Genomic DNA, 15,543 nt, shown 5'->3' with positions numbered 1-15,543 from the left:
ACCATCTTTTTTTTTTTTTTTTTTTTTTTTTGCGGTACGCAGGCCTCTCACTGTTATGGCCTCTCCCGTAGCGGAGCACAGGCTCCAGACGCGCAGGATCAGCGGCCATGGCTCACGGGCCCAGCCGCTCCGCGGCATGTGGGATCCTCCCGGACCGGGGCACGTACCCGTGTGCCCTGCATCGGCAGGTGGACTCTCAACCACTGCGCCACCAGGGAAGCCCTCAACCATCTTTTAAATAAAATAATTTTTAAGTTTCAAGGAACATCAGTAGAGAAAAAACACTGCACTAAAATGATTATCATGGACTCAAACCATACCGTCGGTTATGGGGGGGAAAGTAATCAAATTACTGTTCTCCTGCAAGTCAGCCCCCACCCACCTTCTAGTAAAATCACAACACTCACTATATAGCTGAGAAGTAATTCAATTCATGATGACATCTTTATAGAATGATTACATCACTTTTTGACCTACATAAGCTAAGGAGAATGTTGCCTTATCAGAGTCAGCATTTACATTGAAGAAAACTTGACAACAATAACCTGAATTAACCATGGTAAGAAAGAGAAATCCCACTCTCTGTGCCCATGATTGTTCATGGTTGGATTTATTGGTCTGACAACTTATCAATATGTATAGTAGTGATTTTTTTAAGATAGTGTTATTGTTTAATTTACATGACACGAAATAGCAAATTTGAATACCTCTCTGGCAAAATTATGTGGCTAAAAGAGCCCAAAGAGATGAGTTGTTTTCCTTTTTTGAATTTTATTGGAGTAGAGTTGATTTACAATGTTGTGTTAGTTTCAGGTGCACAGCAAAGTGATTCAGTTATACATATACATAGATTCATTCTTTTTCAGATTCTTTTCTCATATAGGTTATCACAGAACATTGAGTAGCGTTCCCTCTGCTATACAGTAGGTCCTTGTTGGTTATCTGTCTTACATATAGTGGTCTGCGTATACTAATCCCAAGCTCCTGGTTTATCACTCCCCCAACATTTCCCCTTTGAGAGATGAGTTTTTTTAAATGGTGGCGTTTCAGAAGCTTTAGGAGAAAATAATCCTGTACAGCACAATAGTAGCTACAAGTGTCACTAAGAGCTTCTTCCTTCTCTTTTCCCTGGTGAACACCACTGAGATCAAAGCCTTTGGTTTTCCAGGCCATGACCTTTATCCACCACTTCTCATCAGGATTCTATGCGCTTGAGGATTGTTTCTCAGGACAGCGGGACCTGGAGAAGTGGGACTGGAGGGTGAGGCTGACGCAGAGAAAGGTGAGGTTTGTAGGATGGAAGCAGGGGGAGGCTGGAAGATGGAAGGAGGTAGGTCAGGCCAACGGCATTCGTAGAGAAGGCCCGCCTGCTCTTTTGGAGAGGAGAGAAAGGGAACAGAGCCTAGCACTTATCTGTGGCTTCAGTTCCGAAAGGCACCTTTAACTCTGAGATCCATGGGGGTGTGTGTGGGTTCAGTTCCTAAGAATATCAGTTCCTCTGATATTCTTACAGCATGGTTTATAGCCCGGTCCTTTCAAAGTGTTTCTGGAAGAATTCAGATAAGGCATAAGTGTGTTCAATCTGTGATAGCAAACTGGTAGACCTGATTGACCTGTTAAAAGTTCAGTTTGGCCAATACCACGTTTTACCTTTTTTTCTTAATAGTTTGGGTTTGCTAGGGTCCACACATCTTCTGTTGTCTTACACTTAGTCCTCTTCAAAAGGGCATGAAGAAGGGCTTCCCTGGTGGCGCAGTGGTTGAGAATCTGCCTGCCAATTCAGGGGACACGGGTTGGAGCCCTGGTCTGGGAAGATCCCGCATGCTGTGGAGCAACTAAGCCCGTGCACCACAACTACTGAGCCCTCAAGCCACAACTACTGAGCCTGCGCTCTAGAGATTGCGAGCCACAACTACTGAAGCCCGCATGCCTAGAACCCACGCACCACAGCGAAGAGCAGTCCCTAGTTGCCACAACTAGAGAAAGCCCATGCACGGCAACGTAGACCCAATGCAGCCAAAAAAAAAAAAAAAGGGCATGAAGGCATGTGAGTTTTCAAGCCCTTTTCCGGAGCACTGGACAAGGAGTCTAGTGTTGGAGGCTATTAACTCCAGAAACACTATTATCACTAGAAAACCTTTAACCTATTGGGGGGTGTGTGTGTGTGTGTGTGTGTGTGTGTGTGTTTGTTTATGAACCTGTAGTAATTTCCATGTAATGTTGGATGTTTTGTCCCTAGAAATATATACTCAGTGCTAAAGAATGAGAAATGACATTTTTGGTTTAATTCGTATATTGAGCAAATTCATACACAGTGACTAAAATGTACAGATTTAAAATAGACACATAATATTTTGAGCTACTCACTGACCTTTTATAGAATGTAAAGAAACATGTTTTTGTTCTTAGGGTTCCTTCTCTCTATATCAAAAAAGTTTCATTATTTAGCTAACTTTTAAAGCTATGTTATCACATTTTCAACTGCATTTTCTCATTTTACTCTGTTAGAGAAAGGTTTCTGTATAATTCATATAAATGCTAGGCCACCGTCTTACTATTCCTTCCTGGGAATTTTTTATTGCAAAAACAAGATTGACTCTATTAAATGTAAAGTTCTCCAAGGCTTGTTTTCTCACTTCTTCTTCCAAACAGAGCCTGGAGATGGGACACTTAGTGGCTCATGGCAGCGTGCTCATGGTCAGCACAAGAGCCTGAAAAATAGCCTAGGCCCATCTTCCGCCGTCTCCCGCCAGGCCTCCTCATGTATTATTAAAGCCAGCAGAGCTTCCTGGATGGCTGAATAGAGCTGACCATCCTCCACGAACGAATTCCATCCGCAGGCTTCTGAATGTTCGCCAATGCTCTGTGTCGCCTGCACATGGCAGATATAATTGGCAAACTGAATGAAGAATTTCCTATTCTTACCAGGCAGTATTCGAGATAGAAGATAAGAACAGCCTGAATAGCTAAGCTGGCATGTGAAAGGGGCTCTTCTTTTCATGTAACACTTATTATGAAGATGCAAATTTCCTCTCAACCAGAAGCGATGTTTGTGGCTGCGCAGCAGACATTCCTTTAGCTGGTAGCAATTTGTGTCCCCAGTGTCTTATTTTTCAATATTTTCCAATTTCATTTTGAGATGATATAATAGCATCTTCTCAGAATTCTCTGTAGACATATATTGACAAATATTTGTAAATCATATCAAATTATATCCTTTGTGTTGTATTATTTGTATATTCAAAATGCCATAACCAGGGATTTGTCCTATTCCACGTTCACTTCACTGAAACCTAAGTTAGTAAAACTGAATGAAGTCATTGGTTCAGACCCACATTTTGATTAAGTAATATCCCACAAAAAGAGTCATTAAGTATCTATGCATCATTCTGGCCACTTGGTACGTAGCTATTTTTAAAAGGTATCTGGTTGATATGTTTACACTGTTCACAAAGGTTATTTTGTAATTTTGTTCCCATCAGTATACTTCATTTACTAAGTCATATATGCTGTGCATATATGCTCTAAAATAATCATTAAGCTTTTACAAGGAAAAGAAAATAACCTTGGTCACACATTTGACTCTCACTCTCCAAATTTCTTCCCTTGGTGTTTCTAGATACTTGGTTTTCCTTCTAGAAATGGTCAATGCATATAAAGAAAAAGAAAAGGTCATACTTATAGGACCCTATACTAGGTTTCCACACCTTAACTTTTCACCATAACCACTTTTGGAACCTGACAATTCGTATCAAGTTGACAACTAGATTTACTATCAGCATAATTACTAAATTTTAATTTGTTATTAGATTAAAAGCAAGCATATAAATATGAATACAGGGGACACAGAAATGCTATTCACTCATTCTTGAACTCACTGCACATTCAAGACCGCATGTGTTGCGTGCCAACTATTGCAGAGCACTCCACTAACCCTGCAGATAATACCCAGTTCTACAGCTCACCCTCTGCCATCCAGGACCTCACAGTCAGAGTAGCGATGCCTAGCTTGCTATTTAGCATGTCAAGTGTCTTTTTAGGCCATCTGATCTTTCACCTCCCCCCTCACTCCCTCTGTAAGTCTCTTTGCCTCTTTCTGTCTCCCTGAGGGTGTTTGTTTCACATCCTCAAGTGTGGCTCTGTACCCACAGGTAGATGTTTCCTCTCTCCCTTGCCTCTCTGTCTCTATCTTCCTTTACCTCTTTCTAGCTTCCTTTCTCTCATTCCCTCTTGCTCTCTGACCACCATTTTCTCCTTCTGTCCTCCTCTTACCCCTCCCTTCATCCTCAATCTTCAGAAATACACCATCTTTCTATCCTCTTCTCTCTATTCCTGCTGTCCGTCCAGTTTCTGCTGTCTGTCCAGTTTCCTATGTCTGTACTTCCCTTTCTCTGCCTTCCTCTCTCTTCTCTTTGTAAGTGAATAGCCACTTGCTGGTCACACTCCTGTCCCCCCTCACCTGGTCCACTGCTACTTACACATCAAGCCTTAGTATAAATGCTACTTTCAGAAAGCTATCTCCCTTAACCAGATTAAATACTTTTTTTTAACCTATAATCCCATACTCTTTCATTCTTTCTTCAAGGTCTCAACTCATCTACAATTATGTTTTTAAAATGGGTTTTTTAGATTTTTGAAAGAAAACACATAATTTTAAAAGAGAATATAAAGTAATGCAGTAGAAAGTCTCCCACCTACCCCTCTTCCCCTCCAGCCAAATTTCCCCACAATTCTCCCTACCACCATCTGCCATATCTAGGTGACCATTAATTTTAGTTACTTTTGAATCTTTGCATAGTTCCTTTGTCTATTTACAAACAAAAATGAATATGTATATTCTGATTCCTTTCTAATTATACACAAGGTATTATCAGCTTATACATACAATTACACACTATACTTTTTATCATAATACGTTCTGGAGATCTCTCTATATTAGTAAATAGACAGCTTAATCATTTGCTTCTGAAAGCTGCGTTCTATTTTATTGTTTGTGTGTATCATAAATTGATTAAATCACTGCCTATTGATGGGTATGCCAGCTGTGCCTGATACAAACAACATATTTCTGGAATCTTGAGTATACATTGTTTCACATATGTGTGAGTTTAGGATAAATTTCTTAAAGTGGAGATGCTTGATAAAAGATGATGCACATTTTTATGGGCAATATACGAGAGTAGCTGTTTCCCCACATTTTTGTCAAGAAAGTATATAAGCAAACTTAGAAACTTTGTCAGGCCAGTGAGTGAAAAACGGCATTGCAGTGTATTTATCATTCTCTCTAACATACCATAAGAATTTCCCACTCTCTTGAATTCTTTCTTAGCCTAAAAACATGCTTAGTCTTTCCTTACTTTAAACGAAGGAAAGTATTTCCCTAACTTGATTATCTCTCCACCTTGTTATCATTCTCTTTCTCATTTTCCTTCACTTCTTTACAACCAGTGATTCTTTTTTTTTTTTTTTTTTTTGCGGTACGCGGGTCTCTCACTGTTATGGCCTCTCCCGTTGCGGAGCACAGGCTCCGGACGTGCAGGCTCAGCGGCCATGGCTCATGGGCCCAGCCGCTCCGCGGCATGTGGAATCTTCCCGGACCGGGGCACGAACCCGTGTCCCCTGCATCGGCAGGCGGACCCTCAACCACTGCGCCACCAGGGAAGCCGACAACCAGTGATTCTTGAGCCCGTTTTAATCTGACTAGTATTCTTATCACCCTACTGTTAATGCTCTTATAAAGGTTACCAATAACTTCCTAATTCCCAAATCTATGGAGGATTTTCTGCCCTTATCTCACTTGATTTTTTCTGGAATATTTGAAACTTACCATCATGCTCTCCCTTCTAAAAATTTCTTACCATTGATTTCTGTGGAAAACCTCTTCTGATTATTCTATAATCTCTTTGGTTAACGCTTTGGTTGCTCTGTGTCAATCTCTTTGGTAGGCTTTACATCTGCTTTCACCTTGCTCTGGGTATTTGTGTAATAGAGAAGGGCACAGGTGTAAAATATTAAGTTAAAATCTTCAATTATAGACTTACGGAAAATGGATTGTATAAATTATTAATAATAAGTAACATTTATGGAGTGGCTTGGTATGTGGCAAGGACTAAAGTATGAGTTGTAGACATTTTGTTATTACACTATGAAATAAGTCCCATAGCAGAGCCTCATTTAAGCCTTCAATTGTTGAGAAATGAATGAGGAAACAATGATTGAATAAATATTTAGTATTCTAGGGAATGATCATCTAATCTCTTCCAGAAAACTGAAAATATGATCTTCTGGAAATATTGGAAATATATACTGAAAAGATCTCTTGTAGGATTTATTGAAATGGTTGGCTTGGAGAGCCACCTGGTGGTAAGAGAATATGTGAGGAAAGGTGGAGCTTGCACTGAGCCTAAAATCGCATCCCCTGAGAGGTATACTGCTTTACCTAGAACGATTTGGGCCAGAACTGTTAGGATCTAACTAGATCTCATACAGGATTCTACTCTTACAACTTTGCTGTACCAGCTTATCTGATTTTCCTACACGTTTTCAGAAGAACATAATTCTTTTCCTATGGGTTTATTTAATTTATCAACCTGGCAGTAGATACTCAGAATTGGGAGAAGAAATGCATGAGAGTGAGGTATGTAAAAACAAAACAAACCAAAATGACGGTTGAGCTTATCCCATCAGAGGGTTAGAGATGGGGGCAATAATGGCACAAGTTGCTGCTAAGAGCCTCCTTCCCTTCCTTGTCTCCCATCTTTCTACTGTCTGATGTGGTTTCAGAGTTAACTATTGCCTAAAAACATGCAGCTTCTTGGTGTATGCCAGAGATAGGTTCAGAATTGTCCATAAAAAAAGTGAGTCAGGAGACCCAAGAGGATTTCTTTTAAGATTTAAGAATGAAAGGCCAATAAACAAAGAAACTTTTGCTACATTATGCTAAGATAATAAAAAAATCCCCAAATCTCAGTGGTTCTCAATAGTATACATTTCTCATTCATGTGACATGTGGATGGTGGCTGCAGCTCTATTCTGTTCAGAATGGAATGCTTCTCAATCCAGAATTCAGGCTGAAGGGAAAGTTCAAATATGAGACAGGTTATTCCTGTGGCAGAGGGAAAAGACCAAGAGATCTCAAAGACACTCTCACTGCCTCTTAAACCTCCTCCTCAGAGCCAGCGTTGGTCTCTTTCCCTCATATTTCATTGGATAAAACATGTCACATGGCCAAGCCTGATACTGATGGAGATGTACATATACTCTCACTTAAGAAGTAGATATATACTAAGTGTAACATAATTTATTGTCCAAAACAGGACAATGTTGAGAGTGAAAATATTTTTCAATAATTAAGCCAGGACAATAGGCATAAATTGGGATTGTCCTGGCAAACTTGGATATATTGTCACCTTCTTATAATCCTCTTACAGGGGAAAAATGAGCAGGTAATTAAGAATAATTGAGTCGATCACAAGCTTTGATTAAAAGACCCGGCAAATACATATGGATACATACACTTGGGCCGAGGAAAGCAAGGGAAAGCAGGAAGGAAGAAAGACTAGATCAGGTGCATCAGGAAGCTGGATATTAGCCTTGGGCTGTGAGATCTTTCCTGAAATAGAGGTCAAGACAAAGGATGATGAACACAGAGTAGTTCAATTTAACTGTCCTGCTTCTCAAAAGATAAGCGATGGTAAGAAAAGGAGAGTCTGGGTGCCATTTCTCTGGCCTCAGTGGTTGAGTCACCTGCCCTGGGGCTCAAGGCCTTCGTGGGAGAGGACAAGAGGGCATAGAGGATCCAGGTTTGTTAGTTCAGCGACTGCAAGTGTTTAATATGTAAAACAAAAAATGTTTATTCAATTACATTCCCAAATGAGATAAATTGGAATCATTTACAATGAGAGAGATTGAAGAATTAAGATAAATATAGAAAAAACCCACAAATCTTATGGGTCTAGGCTATTTTTTTAAAAAAAAAATAGAGATTCAGGGCTTCCCTGGTGGCGCAGTGGTTGAGAGTCCACCTGCCGATGCAGGGGACACGGGTTCGTGCCCCAGTCCGGGAGGATCCTACATGCCGTGGAGCGGCTGGGCCCGTGAGCCGTAGCTACTGGGCTTGCGCGTCCGGAGCCTGTGCTCCGCGGCGGGAGAGGCCACAACAGTGAGAGGCCCGCGAACCAAAAAAAAAAAAAAAAAAAAATTGGGATTCAAAATATAGCAGAGATTAATTACCTGGATGATATACAGATTGATATGGAGTGGAATAGTGATAACAACATGCGAGGGAAGATCAATTAGCCAACCAATGAATTAGAAGTTAACATATTTCTATTGCTAAAATTTGATTCTAATCAAATTAATGTTTCTTAGCTCAGTAATAGTTTTAGAGCATGAACGTAAAAGCAATCCTGAGCCATTTAAAAACAAGTACCTTTTTGTGACAAAAAATATTTTTGAATGAGATTAAAATCAAATTTTTTATTTTAGGGTGTAGTACAAAAATATGTGGTTTAAAGAAGAGACACGTAGTTAATAAATGAAATTCTCTAGACAACAATTCACAGTGTTAAAGAGGGAATATGTATTTCAGATATTCTCTAGACATTAGCGGTTGTCACTGAACAAAGTGACACACTTTGTTGTCACACTTTGATCTTACTACTACTGTATCATTTTTTTTGACCCCATTCAAAGAGCAAACCTAAACAGGTGGTGGCCTTGGGAAAGCATCACCCCCTGTTTCAATTGCTCCTTTACTAACTGCAGTATTTAATTACATTAGTTTTCTTTTTTTTTAAAATAAATTTATTTATTTTATTTTTGGCTGCGTTGGGTCTTCATTGCTGCGTGTGGGCTTTCTCTAGTGGTGGCGAAAGGGGGCTACTCTCCATTGCGGAACACAGACTCGAGACGCGCGGGCTTCAGTAGTTGTGGCGTTCAGGCTTCAGTAGCTGTGGCACACGGGCTTAGTTCCTCCGCGGCATGTGGGATCTTCCCGGACCAGGGCTCGAACCCATGTGCCCTGCATTGGCAGGAGGATTCTTAACCACTGCGCCACCAGGGAAGCCCTAATTACATTAGTTTTCTATTCTTAAATGTGTTCCAAGAACATGCGATTTAATTTTTTTGTCATTTCTTTATGCACTCAAAGAAAGCACTATATTGCCTTAAATATGTACATATTTATTCAGAAACTATATTTAAAAACAGTGTTCTTAGTGATTCCTATTTATGAAATAGTGGAAATTTCCTGAGGTAAAAAATACTTATTTGGAAATTGTTGGTGTAATAAAAGTTTGCTGTTTTAACCACAAGGTGGCAGAATAAGCTAGGTGCTCCATGTGTCTTTTCCAAATTGCTCAAAGTATCTTCAGACACCTAGTTCTATCAAATTCAGAAGAAAGGTGCCAAAATAAGTGTACGATGTGCCTTCATTGACCTGGATATGTGCGTAAGACAAGTGACTATATAAGTAACAGCTTTTGAAAGAAGTTAAAACAACTGAATACTCTTTCATATTGTCAAGACAAATTACATTCAAAAGGTATTTTAAAGTTGGTTTCTAGTAAACATGCGAGTTGGTTTCAAATAGACACTTTCTCACAGCAGACTTTTTAACACTGTGACCATATTTGGCCTCCTGCACTGTGAACCCAGGGACTTTTTCTCTCCACAGTCTGTTCCTGAGATCACACAGAGGATGCCCGGGGAGGTGCCACTAAAAGATGTCTTGAACCTCTGTGCCAGTAGAGAGAGGCAGCTATCTTCCTCCCTCCCCCTACCCAACACTATTGTTTGTGGAAACATAAAACACACACTTACCTTTGGAAACTAATCCAAAGGAAGTAACATAGTCATCCTAAAATAATAAAAGAAACTATACTTTATCATAACCTCCAATATGGCCAAATATACAAAGTTAACAAAAACACTACAGTCACGATGTCATCTACTAGCATATTTCAGTGCATCTGAGGCAATGTTACTATGAAGAAATCATAACTGAATAGTTGTCTTGGTATAATAAATGCTGAGTTCCGTATTTTAATAACTTGCTGGCAATTGTATTGCTAGAAGGAAATCCAACTTTCTTCAAGTGGCATTCAAGACCCTATGTTATCTGTTATTCTTAGGCATTCATTCTCTCTATTTATCTAAGCAGACCATGGCCTTTTACACTACTGTCTTTGCCAAGACTCGTACTTCTTGGAATGTCCTTTCTTCCTCTGTTACTGCAACAGGCAAGTTGCCATTTTTCCTTCAAGAAATGACTCAAGATATCATCTCTCTGAAATCTCTCCTGAATTGCGCTTTGAAAGTGGAAATAATATTTTCCTCTTTTGCAATCTTAGAATCATTGTATCTATCTTCATCACTTTGGTCATTTAATTCTACTTGCTTTTTGTACATTTATGCCTACCCAAGGAGAGGAACCTGATCTCATCAGTTTTGTACCTCATGCCTACTGGGGAGATATAAAACAGAAAGGGCACTCAATAAGCCCTTTGGTGAAGGAATGAAGGAGCCAATAACACCTATAAATTCATGCAGCAAGTAGCTCAATGTAAATCTACATTATCATTTCTATTTGAAGATGACATTTATATTCAAAGAAGAGAATGTTTTTAGAGTTTATCTTTAGTTGATTTATTTTTATATTAAATTCAGAAAAAAACTTCAAATTGTGTTTAAATTGTAGAGCACAAATTTTTGTGCCATTATCCTTCAACTCCTCACATCCTCTGAAGTCATATATATAAAAAAATTCAGCATGTTAAAATTGGAATTTGAATAACATATCCTGTGGAGATTATTGCTCCTAAGTACAAAACTTTAGCATTTCCTTAATATTTTGAGTAAACAAACACCTATTAAATCCATAAAATGATAAAGGTGATGTGCCAGGTATACCTTACATCAAATAAATAACATTTTATACTTACTCTGTGGACAGTAGACCTGACCGAAATGGTTTTAAGAGAAAATTATCTGATATTTATGTCCTTAAAACAACAAGCTCAGTTTGACCATAATGGGGGGGGGGTCATAAAAAATAATTAAGCACAACATTTATCCAAATAAACTGGATAACATTAATAGACTTAATCCTTTAGCCAAAAAAAAAGTCTCAGTGATATTTGTTTTAAGATACCTGAAAACACAGACCTTGCATTTTTCATGCAAAAGTGTCCAGGAGAAGAGACTCCACCAAGAGAGTGTTAGAACACTGATGCTACAATCAGAAAAGCAGTCAGCATTACTTCAGAACTATGGGTACACGCTGCTGTCCAGGTAAACTATGACTCTCATAAACTTATTTCAGTATCTGGGGCTATGTGGTTTGATATTTAGATTTCTGGAGGGGATTTAACATTTTGATAAGGTAATCTACACCATCAGTGGCATCAGTCACCTGCCTGAAAAGACTTTTTCATGACAAGAAGGAAGAGATACCTAGAGTCACCTAACAGAAAGGAGTTTGGGATCAGCATTAGAACGTTGGTCAGGGTAGGACTGAATACTCCCACTCACTTTCCTCCATCTAATGTGCATGCATGTATGTTTGAGTGTGTGAGTATCAGCATGATTTAAACCTAATAAATAAATGAATATGTAAGAATTAAACGTTAATTATATATTTCTTATAGAGAATTTTAAAATTCCATTTAGAAAGCATACTTTAGGCATAAAATCTAACACTCTACGTATATACACATCTAAAGAGTCAAAAATTATCTCTTTAATTTTTAAAGCGATTGAGTGTATATAGAAAAAAGAAAAGAGTTGATAGTTTCCACTTGAATCAGATTAAATACTATCATAAAAATGAAAAATATGAATAGTGGTGAATGGGTATGGCTACACTATGTTGAAGATGAATTCTTTTCTATGGTACAATTGATAAATACTGTTCAAGTGACAATTCTAAGGGATTTCCAGTTTGTTTTTTAAGCTAAGAAGAGCGTATGTCTTAATAACATCAAAATTATTTAAAAACTGGGAACAAAGCAAAGAAGAAACTGGATTCATCTTAAGTTAACCATATTTTGTTAAATTGATCTATGTATATTAATCTATACATATGTATCTCTCAAAGAAGACTTGAATGGTCTTCAAAAATGGGGAACATGTCTTATTCATTTTGTATCATAATGGTTGGACATAAAGGTGTATACTATATTTTTAACTGAATTAAAACAAAACCTGTACCTCCAGTAACACCAAGGTACTAACTTCTGTTATTCCTCTCGTCATATATGACATTCTAGAGATTTCAGACTAGTAGCTATTAAATCTATTTGGACATCTGTCATAAAAATTCTCAAGCATTGAACAGAAAAATATGTTTTTTCTAACTTATATTCTTCATTTATTGCCAATGCAATCCCAATTTCTTTAATCAAAAAGATTCACATTATCATATATTTATCATATTTGTTAATATAATAAAAATTGGAGAAAGCAATATTTTTTAAATTTTTATTTATTTATTTTTTACATTTTTATTGGAGTATAATTGCTTTATAATGGTGTGTTAGCTTCTGCTTTATAACAAAGTGAATCAGTTATACATATACATATATATCCCCATATCTCTTCCTTCTTGTGTCTCCCTCCCTCTAGCCCTCCCTATCCCACCCTTCTAGCTGTTCACAAAGTACCGAGCTGATCTCCCTGTCCTATGCTACTGCTTCCCACTAGCTATCTATCTTACATTTGGTAGTGTATATATGTCCATGCCACTCTCTCACTTTGTCCCAGTTTACCCTTCCCCCTCCCCATGTCCTCAAGTCCATTCTCTAGTAGGTCTGTGTCTTTATTCCAGTCTTGCCCCAAGATTCTTCATGATCTTTTTTTTTTTTTTTTTTTTTTTTAGATTCCATATATATGTGTTAGCATATGGTATTTGTTTTTCTCTTTCTGACTTACTTCATTCTGTATGACAGATTCTAGGTCCATCCACCTCACTACAAATAACTCAGTTTCGTTTCTTTTTATGGCTGAGTAATATTCCATTGTATATATGTGCCACATCTTCTTTATCCATTCATCTGTCAATGGACACTTAGGTTGCTTCCAAGTCCTGGCTATTGTAAATAGAGCTGCAATGAACACTGTGGTACATGACTCTTTTTGAATTATGGTTTTCTCAGGGTATATGCCCAGTAGTGGGATTGCTGGTTCGTATGGTAGTTCTATTCTTACTTTTTTAAGGAACCGTCCATACTGTTCTCCATAGTGGCTGTGTCAATTTACATTTCCACCAACAGTGCAAGAGGGTTCCCTTTTCTCCACACCCTCTCCAGCATTTACTGTCTGTAGATTTTTTTATGATGGCCATTCTGACCGGTGTGAGATGATATCACATTGTAGTTTTGTTTTGCATTTCTCTAATGATTAATGATGTTGAGCATCCTTTCATGTGTTTGTTGGCAATCTGTATATCTTCTTTGGAGAAATGTCTATTTAGGTCTTCTGCCCATTTTTGGATTGGAGTGTTTACATTTTTGTTATTGAGCTGCATGAGCTGCTTGTAAATTTTCGAGATTAATCCTTTGTCAGTTGCTTCATTTGCAAATATGTTCTTCCATTCTGAGGGTTGTCTTTTGGTCTTGTTTATGGTTTCCTTTGCTGTGCAAAAGCTTTTACATTTCATTAGGTCTCATTTGTTTATTTTTGTTTTTATTTCCGTTTCTCTAGGAGGTGGGTCAAAAAGGATCTTGCTGTGATTTATGTCATAGAGTGTTCTGCCTATGTTTTCCTCTAAGAGTTTCCTAGTGTCTGGCCTTACATTTAGGTCTTTAATCCATTTTGAACTTATTTTTGTGTATGGTGTTAGGCAGTGTTCTAACCTCATACTTTTACATGTACCTGCCCAGTTTTCCTGAGCACCACTTATTGAAGAGGCTGTCTTTTCTCCACTGTATATTCGTGCCTCCTTTATCAAAGATAAGGTGACCATATGTGCGTGGGTTTATCTCTGGGCTTTCTATCCTGTTCCATTGATCTATATTTCTGTTTTTGTGCCAGTACCATACTGTCTTGATGACTGTAGCTTTGTAGTATAGTCTGAAGTCTGGGAGCCTGATTTCTCCAGCTCCGTTTTTCTTTCTGAAGATTGCTTTGGCTATTCGGGGTATTTTGTGTTTCCACACAAATTGTGAAACTTTTTGTTCTAGTTCTGTGAAAAATGCCAGTGGTAGTTTGATAGAGATTGCATTGAATCTGTAGATTGCTTTGGGTAGTAGAGTCATTTTCACAATATTGATTCTTCCAATCCAAGAAGATGGTATATCTCTCCATCTCTTTGTATCATCTTTAATTTCTTTCATCAGTGTCTTATAATTTTCTGCATACAGGTCTTTTGTCTCCTTAGGTAGGTTTATTCCTAGATATTTTTTTCTTTTTGTTGCAGTTGTAAATGGGAGTGTTTTCTTAATTTCACTTTCAGATTTTTCATCATTAGTATATAGGAATGCCACAGATTTCTGTGCATTAATTTTGTATCCTGCTACTTTACCAAAATCATTGATTAGCTCTACTAGTTTTCTGGTAGAATCTTTGGGACCCTCTATGTATAGTATAATGTCATCTGCAAACAGTGACAGCTTTACTTCTTCTTTTCCGATTTGGATTCCTTTTATTTCTTTTTCTTCTCTGATTGCTGTGGCTAAAACTTCCAAAACTATGTTGAATAAGAGTGGTGAGAGTGGGCAACCTTGTCTTGTTCCTGATCTTAGTGGAAATGGTTTCAGTTTTTCACCATTGAGGATGATGTTGGTTGTGGGTTTGTCATATATGGCCTTTATTATGTTGAGGAAAGTTCCCTCTATGCCTACTTTCTGCAGGGTTTTTATCATAAATGGGTGTTGAATTTTGTCAAAAGCTTTCTCTGAATCTATTGAGATGATCATATGGTTTTTCTCCTTCAATTTGTTAATATGGTGTATCACGTTGATTGATTTGCATATACTGATGAATCCTTGCATTCCTGGAATAAACCCACTTGATCATGGTGTATGATCCTTTTAATGTGCTGTTGGATTCTGTTTGCTAGTATTTTGTTGAGGATTTTTGTATCTACGTTCATCAGTGATATTGGCCTGTAGTGTTCTTTCTTTGTGACACCTTTGTCTGGTTTTGGTATCAGGGTGACGGTGGCCTCGTAGAATGAGTTTGGGAGTGTTCTGCCCTCTGCTGTGTTTTGGAAGAGTTTGAGAAGGATAGGTGTTAGCTCTTCTCTTAATGTTTGATAGAATTCGCCTGTAAAGCCATCTGGTCCTGGGCTTTTGTTTGTTGGAAGATTTTTAATCACAGTCTCCATGTCAGTGCTTATGATTGGTCTGTTCATATTTTCTATTTCCTCCTGGTTCAGTCTTGGCAGGTTGTGCATTTATAAGAATTTGTCCATTTCTTCCAGGTTGTCCATTTTATTGGCATAGAGTTGCTTGTAGTAATCTCTCATGATCTTTTGTATTTCTGCAGTGTCAGTTGTTACTTCTCCTTTTTTATTTCTAATTCTATTGATTTGAGTCTTCTCCC

At 38.1% G+C, this 15,543-nt stretch overlaps 1 protein-coding gene across 7 annotated transcripts in view; it reads right to left on the bottom strand.

Moving 5' to 3' along the window:
- ROBO1 (roundabout guidance receptor 1) overlaps positions 1-15,543 on the bottom strand; it is a 1,104,762-nt gene that overhangs the window by 867,273 nt on the left and 221,946 nt on the right. The gene's annotated exons all lie outside the window — the stretch shown is intronic.

Source organism: Orcinus orca, chromosome 5, assembly GCF_937001465.1.
Source record: "Orcinus orca chromosome 5, mOrcOrc1.1, whole genome shotgun sequence".
Taxonomy (NCBI): Eukaryota; Metazoa; Chordata; class Mammalia; order Artiodactyla; family Delphinidae; genus Orcinus; species Orcinus orca.
The sequence above is the reverse complement of the archived record's forward strand: the minus strand, read 5'-3'. Positions and strand labels throughout refer to the sequence as shown.